We start from the raw sequence: 12,904 nt of genomic DNA, 5'->3' as shown, positions 1-12,904 counted from the left end.
AGCCAATTTTTATCGCGAATATCGCCACTTCGAGAATTCGCTAATATTTAGAATATAGTGCTATATATTCGTTATATCGAATATTCAGCATTTTTTTCCATCTGAACACATGATTCCTCTCTGCTTCTTGCTTGTGAGCCAATGAGAAGGAAGCAATGTCAAGTTCACAACAATACTTAGTGCACCAATCAGTAATCTGTAGTCAGACCTGCTAAAATGTGAAGTTGCACGTAGTGCGATAAAATATTCTAATCATTGCCGATTAGCGCAATCACGAATATATTGGAGAACTTGACTCTATCTGCATATAAAGCTTTTGCAATATTCTGCCATGGCAACCATTTTCTCCAGTCTCAGGAAACTTATACCAGCTTGAAAAATTTAGCCAAAGTGACCCACGCCTGTATTTTGCGTTCCGAATTCGCATTCCGCGATTTTTACATTGCCTATTTTTCACATTCAATAAAATAATCTCGAATTATTGAAATTCGCGAATATATGATGAATATGCTACTAAATATTTGTGAAATATCGCAAATTCGAATATAGCCCCTGCCACTCATCACTACTCATGATTATTTGAATTTCCTTCTGTTGCTCAAGTAAAAGGAGATCTTTTCATTTCCTAGCAGCATATACTGCCTCCTTGTGAACAGTAGGCTGAGGAACTTGTGTGTTTCCTTAGAAAAGATTTTCCAATAACTCCTTTTCTCTCAGTTTCATTATGATAAGCTTGTGGCCATAGTAAATGATGCCTGTATGCTTCCTTGTTATTTTTCATTCCCTGTTATATGCTTTCCTTCTGCCTTTGCTTCCTCCTTGTTGTTATTTTCTGTACAAAGGTTTTGTGTGTGTCTTTTGTTCACTTGAACATTCTGTATTGTATCAGCAATTTTGCTGTGTTTTTTTTTTCTCAGACAATTGCATGTTTAGTCTTTTGTCTCCTCTTCAAAGAGGACATCATTATCATCTACAATCTATAACTGACAAAGGAAAGCATTTTGCTCTGGCTTGCATTATTTAGGTTTATTCATACAGATGTAGAATCATTTATTTCTATTGTTTAATGCTGTTCAAATGGTGTCATTTATTATTGTTTATAGTTCTTTTACACAATTTCTGATATACCAATTTAAAAAATTTAAATATTTTCCAAACCCATATTCTTCAAATCCATCATTGACTTGTCTATGGTTTGACTACTTTTTCTCATATTTCAAAATCTTTGATCAAAGAATTATAGTAAATCTTAAGTAAGTAATTAATTAGTTGGTAATTCTTTTAGTTGGGGGATTTAGCAAAACATTTTCCTGTAAAACATGGAATTATTATTTTTTTAAGTAAAATTAGAAATGCTTAACAAATGCTCCATATTTGTATATACATTGTGGATTTCTGCTTATATTTTTGCTACAGTCTTAAATTTAAATAGCTTAGAACTAAATGCGCTATCCGCTCACATTGTATGCTAAATTTAGCAGATTTTGCTAGACATGATAGACACTTATTTGGTGTACTTTAGACCAAATTTGCTGCCCCAAAACTTTGGCATAATTTTCGGCATTTTAAACCATGACCTTTCGGCTAAACCATGCCACACAGCCTGTTTGGTGAGGTGTAAAAAGTGTCTAAAGACATAATAAAAGTTATGAAATAAAGTTCTGAAAAGTAAATTCTAGAATTCAATAAAAAAATTCAGATTATGAAAATTTGTGCAAAAAATTTTCAATGTTAAGTTAACATAAAGGTCCCATATTTTTACCCAAATAAAAGTATTATCTATCCATCTATCTATCTCTGTCTATGTATATGTCATCTGTACTTGTTCTTATGATTTAAGAAAAAAATAATGTAAAATGTATAACATAATTATATTATTGCACAGAAAAATTTTATGAATTAAAATTTTTGGGTGTATAACCTATTGTCTGCTATAATTTCTGAATAAAAACATAAATATAAATACAATGGATATAAAACATCTACACACCCCTGTTCAAATGTCAGGTTTCTGTGATGTAAAAAAATGAGACAAAGATAAATAATTCAGAACTTTTTCCACCTTTAATGTGACCTATAAACTACAACTCAATTGAAAAACAAACTGAAATCTTTTAGGTAGAGGGAAGAAAAAATGTAAAAATAATATGGTTGCATAAGTGTGCACACCCTTAAACTAATACTTTGTTGAAGCACCTTTTGATTTTATTACAGCACTCAGTCTTTTTGGATATGAGTCTATCAGCATGGCACATTTTGACTTGGCAAGATTTGCCCACTCTTCTTTGCAAAAACACTCCAAATCTGTCAGATTGCGAGGGCATCTCCTGTGCACAGCCCTCTTCAGATTCAGTTCTGGGCTCTGGCTGGGCCATTCCAAAACTTTAATCTTCTTCTGGTGAAGCCATTCCTTTGTTGATTTGGATGTATGCTTTGGGTCGTTGTCATGCTGAAAGATGAAGTTCCTCTTCATGTTCAGCTTTCCAGCAGAAGCCTGAAGGTTTTGTGCCAATATTGACTGGTATTTGGAACAGTTCATAATTCCCTCTAGCTTAACTAAGGCCCCAGTTCCAGCTGAAGAAAAACAGCCCCAAAGCATGATGCTGCCACCACCAATGCTTCACTGTGGCTATGGTGTTCTTTTGGTGGTGTGCAGTGTTGCTTTTGCACCAAACATATCTTTTGGAATTATGGCCAAAAAGTTTTTAACCTTGGTTTTATCAGACCATAACATCTTTTCCTACATGCTTTTGGGAGACTTCAGGTGTGTTTTTTGGCTTGGATGTAAAAAAAGGCTTTTGTCTTGCCACTCTACCCCATAGCCCAGACATATGAAGAATACGGGAGATTGTTGTCACATGTACCACACAGCCAGTACTTGCCAGATATTCCTGCAGCTCCATTAATGTTTATGTAGGCCTCTTGGTAGCCTCCCAGACCAGTTTTCTTCTTGTCTTTTCATCAATATTGGAGGGACGTCCAGTTCTTGGTAATGTCACTGTTGTACCATATTCTCCCCACTTGATGAGGACTGTCTTCACTGTGTTCCATGGTATATCTAATGCCTTGGAAAAAAATTTGTACCCTTCTCCTGACTGATACCTTTTAACAATGAGATCCCTCTGATGCTTTGGAAGCTCTCTGTGGACCATAGCTTTTTCAGGAAAGGCCAACAGCTGAACTTTATTTGGGGTTTTTCAGAGGCAGGTGTATGTTGACTCCTATTTAACATGATTTTGAATGTGATTGCTTATTCTGAACACAGCTACATCCCCAGTTATACGAGGGTGTGAACACTTATGCAACCACATTATATCAGGGTTTTTTTTTGTTTTCTTCCCTCCACCTCAAATATATTAGTTTGTTTTTCAATTGAGTGGTACAGTTTATAGGTCACATTAAAGGTGGAAAAAGTTCTGAAATGATTTATCTTTGTCTCATTTTTTTACAGCACAGAAACCTGACATTTTAACAGGGGTGTGTAGACTTTTTATATCCACTGTACTTCTGTCCTCTGGGATGATAAATAAAAGTAGCACAGGAGCCCAATATAGAAAATATAGAAAATTTGGGAATGGAAAACTGACACTTGACCTTTTCTTAGTATTTGAACTAGGATAATTTACCATGCCACAGTATTAATTCCTTCCAAATGTGGATCATCTGCCAGTTCATTGAAGTAAGTAATCTATAAGGAATGAAAAAAAACATAAATAATAGAGGAGACTGAAGGTCATCATCTATGAGAGACATTTCTCTTGTGACCACTTCTTCACTCGCTGCATAGATAGTAATATTGGAGTGGATATATTTTGGGCTTGATAAGTCAACAAATATGCCAATTGCATTTGTTCTAGTGCAAAAAGCTTTTACAGTAAAGAAATTCATATGTGTAACTGTTGAAACTGTTGTTTTGACCAGTTTTTTTTTGTGTAATTTCAATGCATCAACTTGTCATGGTTTTTTCGAAAGTATAATGAAGACAATAATACTCAGCCATAAAACTCAGTGGTCATGCCATTTTCTTGATGTTCCTGGCTTGGCAAATTAGTCCCAAATCCTGCTTCTGAAATCCTACTGGTTGCTGACTTCAGATTTTTTTTTTTTTTTTGCTGCACACATGACTTTGTTTCTCATCTGCTCCTTGGAACTGCTGCCATCTGACTTTTGGTTTGACCCCTGGCTTGGTATTGACCTAGTCTTTACCTCCAGGTTCCTGTAGAGTGATTACTTCGATCAGAGACAATCCTGGGGGATATAATAAAATTATCTGTACCATTGTCTTTTAGTATACAGTACACATTATCTTGCCACAAGAGGAGGTGTTTTTAAAACCTGATCCAGTGTCTCTTTTAAAATTAAAAGTCAGAATAATAAAATTATGGAAACTAATGGACTTTGGAATTTTTAACATCTTCTCAGGGCTGAAGAAGATAGAAGAGATAACAAATCCCAATAGAGTAGGTTTGAACTAAGTTTAAACTAAACCTAAAATGTAGGTTTCTACTTCAAAACTTCCTGCTTCCTCCCATGTATTTCTCTTGAAAGGGCTATGTTCTACAAGAAAATCATAGGGAATACTATGTGTCTAAAGTATTATGTCTAAAAATTGAAGTCATATACAAATAATTGATAGTTTTCCACTGAAAATTGACTATTTTTAGCTACATAAGTAAAATAAAGGCAAAATTCCAACAACCTGAAGAAGGAACAATTTTGCTGGATTAATGTTTGCAGGTATTAATAATGTTTATTTTAGTGCACTGTAATTTCATGCTACTTTTCTTCAGGTATGTTTAAGAGGTGAGGGTAACATGTTATTTGTTTATTTATTTATTTTGTCCAAGTTGCTATATGTTCTGTCCGGTGAAATTTATGGAAAACCTAAAAAGTTCACTCTACAGTGATATTATATAATGAAATTAGAGCATTTAAGTAGAAGCATGCAATGGTGATTATCTAATCTCAATTTATTGAAACAAAAGCCAACAAAAACTGTAGAAACCAGTGTTAGGCAGCTGCTGCCAAGGCCATTAAGATAATGGGTTGCATCAAAAAGGGCATAGATGCCTGTGATCAGAACATAGTCCTGCCACTTTACACATCACTTGTCAGACCACATATGGAGTACTGTGTACAGTTCTGGGCTCCTGTGAACAAGGCAGACATGGCAGAACTGGAGAGTGTTCAGAGGAGGGCAACTAAAGTATTAACTGGAATGTGGGGACTACAGTACCCTGAAAGATTATCAAAATTAGGGTTATACACTTTAGAAAAAAGACAACTGAGGGGGGATCAAATTACTATGTATAAATATATCAGGGGTCAGTATAGAGATCTCTCCCATCATCTATTTATCCCCAGAACTGTGACGAGGGGCCATCCTCTGCGTCTGGAGGAAAGAAGGTTTTGACACAAACATAGAAGAGGATTCTTTATGGTAAGAGCAGTGAGACTATGGAACTCTCTGCCTGAGGAGGTGGTTCACTAAAAGAGTTCAAGAGGGGCCTGTAGTATGGGCTTGTCACTGTAGCATTCACAAAGTGTAGTTAGTTCTGTATTGACTAGACACACCTGCCCACACCTTATACCAAAGGCTAGTCATTTCTCATTTCTGCTCAGTGTGAATTAACTTTCATCAGTGAATAGCACTAAGGCCCACTGATCCCTCATCCTGCACAGATGCTCCCTGGCCTATGAAAGACGATGACGCCTGTGCCTGGTGGTGTGGTCAGGTACCCTTGCAGGTCATCTAGCACGCAGACCATGCTAATGTAAATGGTTTTGAATGCGCTGACATGAGACTTGGGTGCCTCTCACATCCCTTAATTGTGCCTGGAGATCTGTGGCATTCATCATCTGGTTCCGCAGTGCATTGTTCACAATGAAGCAGTCATCAGTGTGAGATATGGCCAAAGAACGTCCACTTCTATGCCTTTCTGTGACTCTTCCAGTCTCTCTGTATCTCTGTTGCAACATGCTAATAACACTCTAAGCTCAGAGGCCTCTTCTATCTGAGAAAATCCTGCTTGAAGCCTCGCCATTGTGAGGTACTGTTGATCAATTGTTAGGTGTCTTGGTCTCATGATGTCTAAATATGAACAGCAGGATGAGGAGGACTGTTTAAATACCAATTCTAATTGAACCAGGAAATTTATTGGGTGATTCATGGATGAAACACCTCTTGTGAAATTTGCCGTTAAAGGGAACCTGTCACCGGGATTTGATGTATAGAGCTGAGGACATGGGTTGCTAGAAGGATGCTAGCACATCTGCAATACCCAGTCCCCATAGCTCTGTGTGCTTTTATTGTGGTAAAAAAAACACTTTGATCTATATGCAAATTATTACGATGTGTCCTGTACGTGAGATGAGTCCAGCGTGATGGAGCCCAGCACCGCTCCGCATCCTCAGAATCTCCTCCTTGCTCCCCGACGTCAGAAAGCCAGAGCACCATAATCTCGCAATGCGTGAGCTAGCGCATGTGCAGTGTCGTCATAGTGTTCCTTCGATGTGCTGGCATCAGCCTCAGGGATGGAACTGCGCATGCGCTAGCTCGCACATTGTGAGATTACGGCTCTCTGGCTTTCTGACGCCGGGGAGCAATGAGGAGATTCTGAGGATGCGAGGCGGTGCTGGGCTCCTTCACATTGGACTCATCTCACGTACAGGACACATCTCATGGTAATTTGCATATGGATCAAATTGTTTTTTTACCACAATAATAGCATACAGAGCTATGGGGACTGGGTATTGCAGATGTGCTAGTGGCCCTCTAGCAACCCATGTCCTCAGCTCTATACATCAAATCCCGGTTACAGGTTCCCTTTAAGCTCCATGTTAGAGAATAGCAAGTTGTACAAAAAGTACTGAAACACTGCACAGTTGGACATATGCATTCTAAAGTTTAGAGAAGATCACATTAAGTTCACCTATAAAGGTTAGAGTGGATTTTAGGTTAATGTGGATTGGTTAGAGTAGACCTTAGGTTTATGTGTAGTTTGTGTGTGTGTATATATATATATATATATATATATATATATATACACTCACCTAAAGAATTATTAGGAACACCATACTAATACGGTGTTGGACCCCCTTTTGCCTTCAGAACTGCCTTAATTCTACGTGGCATTGATTCAACAAGGTTCTTTAGAAATGTTGGCCCATATCGATAGGATAGTATCTTGCAGTTGATGGAGATTTGAGGGATGCACATCCAGGGCACGAAGCTCCCGTTCCACCACATCCCAAAGATGCTCTATTGGGTTGAGATCTGGTGACTGTGTGGGCCATTTTAATACAGTGAACTCATTGTCATGTTGAAGAAACTAATTTGAAATGATTCGAGCTTTGTGACATGGTGCATTATCCTGCTGGAAGTAGCCATCAGAGGATGGATACATGTTCTCATTCTGTTAACGCCAAATTCGGACTCTTCCATTTGAATGTCTCAACAGAAATCAAGACTCATCAGACCAGGTAACATTTTTCCAGTCTTCAACAGTCCAATTTTGGTGAGCTCGTGCAAATTGTAGCCTCTTTTTCCTATTTGTAGTGTAGATGAGTGGTACCCGGTGGGGTCTTCTGCTGTTGTAGGCCATCCACCTCAAGGTTGTGCGTGTTGTGGCTTCACAAATGCTTTGCTGCATACCTCGGTTGTAACGAGTGGTTATTTCAGTCAACGTTGCTCTTCTATCAGCTTGAATCAGTCGGCCCATTCTCCTCTGACCTCTAGCATCCACAAGGCATCTTTGCCCACAGGACTGCCGCATACTGGATGTTTTTCTTTTTTCCCACCATTCTTTGTAAACCCTAGAAATGGTTGTGCGTGAAAATCCCAGTAACTGAGCAGATTGTGAAATACTCAGACCGGCCCGTCTGGCACCAACAACCATGCCACGCTCAAAATTGCTTGAATCACCTTTCTTTCCCATTCTGACATTCAGTTTGGAGTTCAGGAGATTGTCTTGACCAGGAGCACCCCCCCTAAATGCATTGAAGCAACTGCCATGTGATTGGCTGACTAGATAATTGCATTAATGAGAAATAGAACAGGTGTTCCTAATAATTCTTTAGGTGAGTGTATATATATATTAGCAGAAGGACCCGGCTTCGCATGGATATATTTCATCTATTTCATTTAATGTTTGCATTTGTCATTAAAAGATATCGACAGTATCCATTATAACAGTGACATCTACAGTACCCCGTCCTCCCTTTAACACTGACCTCCACAGCGGCCTGCCCCTTAACAGTTACATCCACAGTGCACTCCTCTTTAACAGTGACCTCCACAGTGGCCGCCCCTTTATTAGTGACCTCCAGAGCAGTGATGGTCAGTTCGCAGTGTTCTCCAGCGAACACATGCGGGCTGCCATCTTGACTCACCCGTCCGGCGATGCACAGGTAAGCCCTTGCCTGTGCCTGTGCCGGGAGCCGGTCTGAAATCAAATGCGGTCACCGGGAGTAGGCAGTTCCGAAAACAGTCTGATGAAGGCCCCCGGCGGCTGCTCCCGGTGACCGCATTTGGTTTCAGACCGGCTCCCGGCACAGGCACAGGTAAGGGCTTACCTGTGCATCGCCAGATGGGTGAATCAAGATGGCACCCCGAATGTGTTCTCTGGCGAACACTGCAAACTGACCATTACTGCAGGGTGACTTTCTCCCTGCAGCTCACGCTCAGACAGCACAGTGCTGCTGTCTGAGAGTGAGCTGTTCAAAATGACATCCCTGTGTCCATCCAGGCCCTGCGCCGGACGGAGGACAGGGAGTCTGAAATCCAGACTGTCCGGCCTAAAACCGGATCTCTGGCCACCCTAGGGGCAGGCTGCTGTTGAAGGTCACAGTTAAAGGGACGGTTCCACTATGGAGGTCAGTGTTAAGGGGCAGATTGCTGTAGAGGCCACTGTTAAGGGGATGGGGTGTTGTGGAAATCACTGTTAAGGAGATGGGGTACTGTAGAGGTCACTAATAAAGGGGCGCCACTGTGGAGGTCACTGTTAAAGGGGCGGCCACTGTGGAGGTCACTGTTAAAGGGGTGGGCTGCTGTGGAGGTCACTGTTAAGGTGACGTGATGCTCTTGAGGTCACTGTTAAAGGAGCAGGCTGCTATGGAGGTCACTGATAAGGGGGCGAGTTTCTGTGGGGGTCACTGTTAAAGGGACGGGCGCTGTGGAGGTCTCTGTTAAGGGGACAGGGAACTGTGGAAGTCACAGTTAAGGGAATGGTCTGCTATGGATGTCAGTGTTAAGGGGAGGGGTGCTGTAGAGGTCACTGTTAAGGGGGTGGGTTATTGTGGAAATCACTGTTAACGAGACAGGGTACTGTGGAGGTCACTAATAAAGGGGCAGCCGCTGTGGAGGTCACTGTTAAAGGGGAGGGTGCTGTGGATGTTACTGTTAAGGGGCAGGCCGCTGTGGAGGTCACTGTTAAGGGGGGGGGGGGTACTGTAGATGTTGCTGTTATAGTGTATACTGTCGACACACACAAACATTAAATGAAATAGATGAAATATACCCATGTGAAGCCGGGTCCTTCTGCTAACACATATATATATATATATATATATATGGGCGTATATATATATATATATATGTGTGTGTATGTATGTATATATGTTCCCGATTCACTCAAAAACTAAACTATTGATTTCAACAAAACTTTGTATACACATTCCTTGCTACCTGGAAAGAAATCTTGTGGGGGTCATACTTCCCTGCATAGCAGCTGCATGGAGTTTGCATGCTCCAACTGTTTTTGCTACACACATATTGCTATGTAACTCAAAAACGTATCGATCAATTTTTACTAAACTTGGTACACATATCACTTACTTTCTGGGAAGGAATACTATGGAGGTAACATGCCGGTACACAATGATGTCTGTCTGTATGTCTGTTCTTTGTGCGCGACCAAACGAGTGGACCGATCTTTATCAAATTTGGAACACATGTACACCAGGTGTCCGGGAAGGTTTTAGACCGGGTCTCAGCTCTCTAGGGCGTACCGTTCCTGAGATATTCCCATTAGCCAAGACAAGCCTGCAAGTCTTTCTCTTCATATCCTAACTGCCGTACACACGGTCACATGTCCCTTATCAGCCAATAGAAGCTTGCAGGCCCTTAGTCTCTACATACACATAGTTTTACTCCAGGTTTCCATAACAACCCAGCCATTTTTCTTCACTGCTGTAGATCAGCTTTAGGCTAGGGCTACACGACGACATGTGTCGCGTGACACATAGGGCACAACTTCACTGCGACATTGATGAAAACTTTTATAATAATAGTCTATGGTGTTGCACTGCGACATGCTGCGATTGTGATGCAACAGTCATTGAAAAATCCATCTTGAATGGATTTTTTGCGACTGTCGTGTCGCTGTCGCAGCATGTTGCAGTGCAACACCATAGCATATCATTATAAAAATTGTTACGCAACATTGGTGCGACAAAATGTCAGCGACACATGTCATCATGTAGCCCTAGCCTTAAAGGGCAGGGTGCTGTGGATGTCACTGTTAAGGGGGTAGGGGCCACTATTAAAGGGGCAACTGCTGTTGAGTTCACTGTTAAGGGGGCAGGGGTCGCTATTAAAAGGGCAGCTGCTGTGGAGCTCACTGTTAAAGGGGTGGGCACTGTGAAGGTCACTGTTAAATGGGCGTTAACTGTGGATGTTACTGTTAAGGGGCAGGCCGCTGTGGAGGTCACTGGTAAAGGAGTGGGCACTGCGGAGGTCACTGTTAAGGGGGCAAGGTACTGCAAGGTCACTGTTAAGGAAGAGGGGTACAGTGAAGGTCACTGTTAAGGTAGCAGGGTACTGTAGCAGTCACTGTTAAAGGGACAGGGACATCTCTGTTAAGGGTGCAGTCAAGGGAGTGGGGTGCTGTGAAACTCGCTGTTAAAGGGGCAGGCTGCTCTGAAGGTCAAAGTTAAGGGGATAGGCTGCTGTGGAGTCCTATTTTAAGGAGTCTGGGCACTGTGGGTGGTCAGTGTTAAGGGGTGTGGGGCTGTGGAGTTAACTGTTAAGGGGGCGGGGTGCTGTAGAGGTCACTGTTATGGGGGATACTATTGATATCTTTTAGCAACACACACAAACATTAAATGAAATAGTGGAAATATACCTGTGCATAGACGGGTCATACTGCTAGTACAGGGAGTGCAGAATTATTAGGCAAGTTGTATTTTTGAGGATTAATTTTATTATTGAACAACAACCATGTTCTCAATGAACCCAAAAAACTCATTAATATCAAAGCTGAATATTTTTGGAAGTAGTTTTTAGTTTGTTTTTAGTTTTAGCTATTTTAGGGGGATATCTGTGTGTGCAGGTGACTATTACTGTGCATAATTATTAGGCAACTTAACAAAAAACAAATATATACCCATTTCAATTATTTATTTTTACCAGTGAAACCAATATAACATCTCAACATTCACAAATATACATTTCTGACATTCAAAAACAAAACAAAAACAAATCAGTGACCAATATAGCCACCTTTCTTTGCAAGGACACTCAAAAGCCTGCCATCCATGGATTCTGTCAGTGTTTTGATCTGTTCACCATCAACATTGCGTGCAGCAGCAACCACAGCCTCCCAGACACTGTTCAGAGAGGTGTACTGTTTTCCCTCCTTGTAAATCTCACATTTGATGATGGACCACAGGTTCTCAATGGGGTTCAGATCAGGTGAACAAGGAGGCCATGTCATTAGATTTTCTTCTTTTATACCCTTTCTTGCCAGCCACGCTGTGGAGTACTTGGACGCGTGTGATGGAGCATTGTCCTGCATGAAAATCATGTTTTTCTTGAAGGATGCAGACTTCTTCCTGTACCACTGCTTGAAGAAGGTGTCTTCCAGAAACTGGCAGTAGGACTGGGAGTTGAGCTTGACTCCATCCTCAACCCGAAAAGGCCCCACAAGCTCATCTTTGATGATACCAGCCCAAACCAGTACTCCACCTCCACCTTGCTGGCGTCTGAGTCGGACTGGAGCTCTCTGCCCTTTACCAATCCAGCCACGAGCCCATCCATCTGGCCCATCAAGACTCACTCTCATTTCATCAGTCCATAAAACCTTAGAAAAATCAGTCTTGAGCTATTTCTTGGCCCAGTCTTGACGTTTCAGCTTGTGTGTCTTGTTCAGTGGTGGTCGTCTTTCAGCCTTTCTTACCTTGGCCATGTCTCTGAGTATTGCACACCTTGTGCTTTTGGGCACTCCAGTGATGTTGCAGCTCTGAAATATGGCCAAACTGGTGGCAAGTGGCATCTTGGCAGCTGCACGCTTGACTTTTCTCAGTTCATGGGCAGTTATTTTGCGCCTTGGTTTTTCCACACGCTTCATGCAACCCTGTTGACTATTTTGAATGAAACGCTTGATTGTTCGATGATCACGCTTCAGAAGCTTTGCAATTTTAAGAGTGCTGCATCCCTCTGCAAGATATCTCACTATTTTTGACTTTTCTGAGCCTGTCAAGTCCTTCTTTTGACCCATTTTGCCAAAGGAAAGGAAGTTGCCTAATAATTATGCACACCTGATATAGGGTGTTGATGTCATTAGACCACACCCCTTCTCATTACAGAGATGCACATCACCTAATATGCTTAATTGGTAGTAGGCTTTCGAGCCTATACAGCTTGGAGTAAGACAACATGCATAAAGAGGATGATGTGGTCAAAATACTCATTTGCCTAATAATTCTGCACGCAGTGTATATACAGTCCTGATCAAAAGTTTAAGACCACTTGAAAAATGGCAAAAAATCATATTTAGCATGGCTGGATCTTAACAAGGTTCCAAGTAGAGCTTCAACATGCAACAAGAAGAAATGGGAGTGAGACAAAACATTTTTTGAGCATTCAATTTAATGAAAACAACGAATAAACTGAAACAGGTTGTTT

The sequence above is a fragment of the Bufo bufo genome, chromosome 8 (assembly GCF_905171765.1).
Source record: "Bufo bufo chromosome 8, aBufBuf1.1, whole genome shotgun sequence".
Lineage (NCBI taxonomy): Eukaryota > Metazoa > Chordata > Amphibia > Anura > Bufonidae > Bufo > Bufo bufo.
This window is presented reverse-complemented; position numbering follows the sequence as displayed.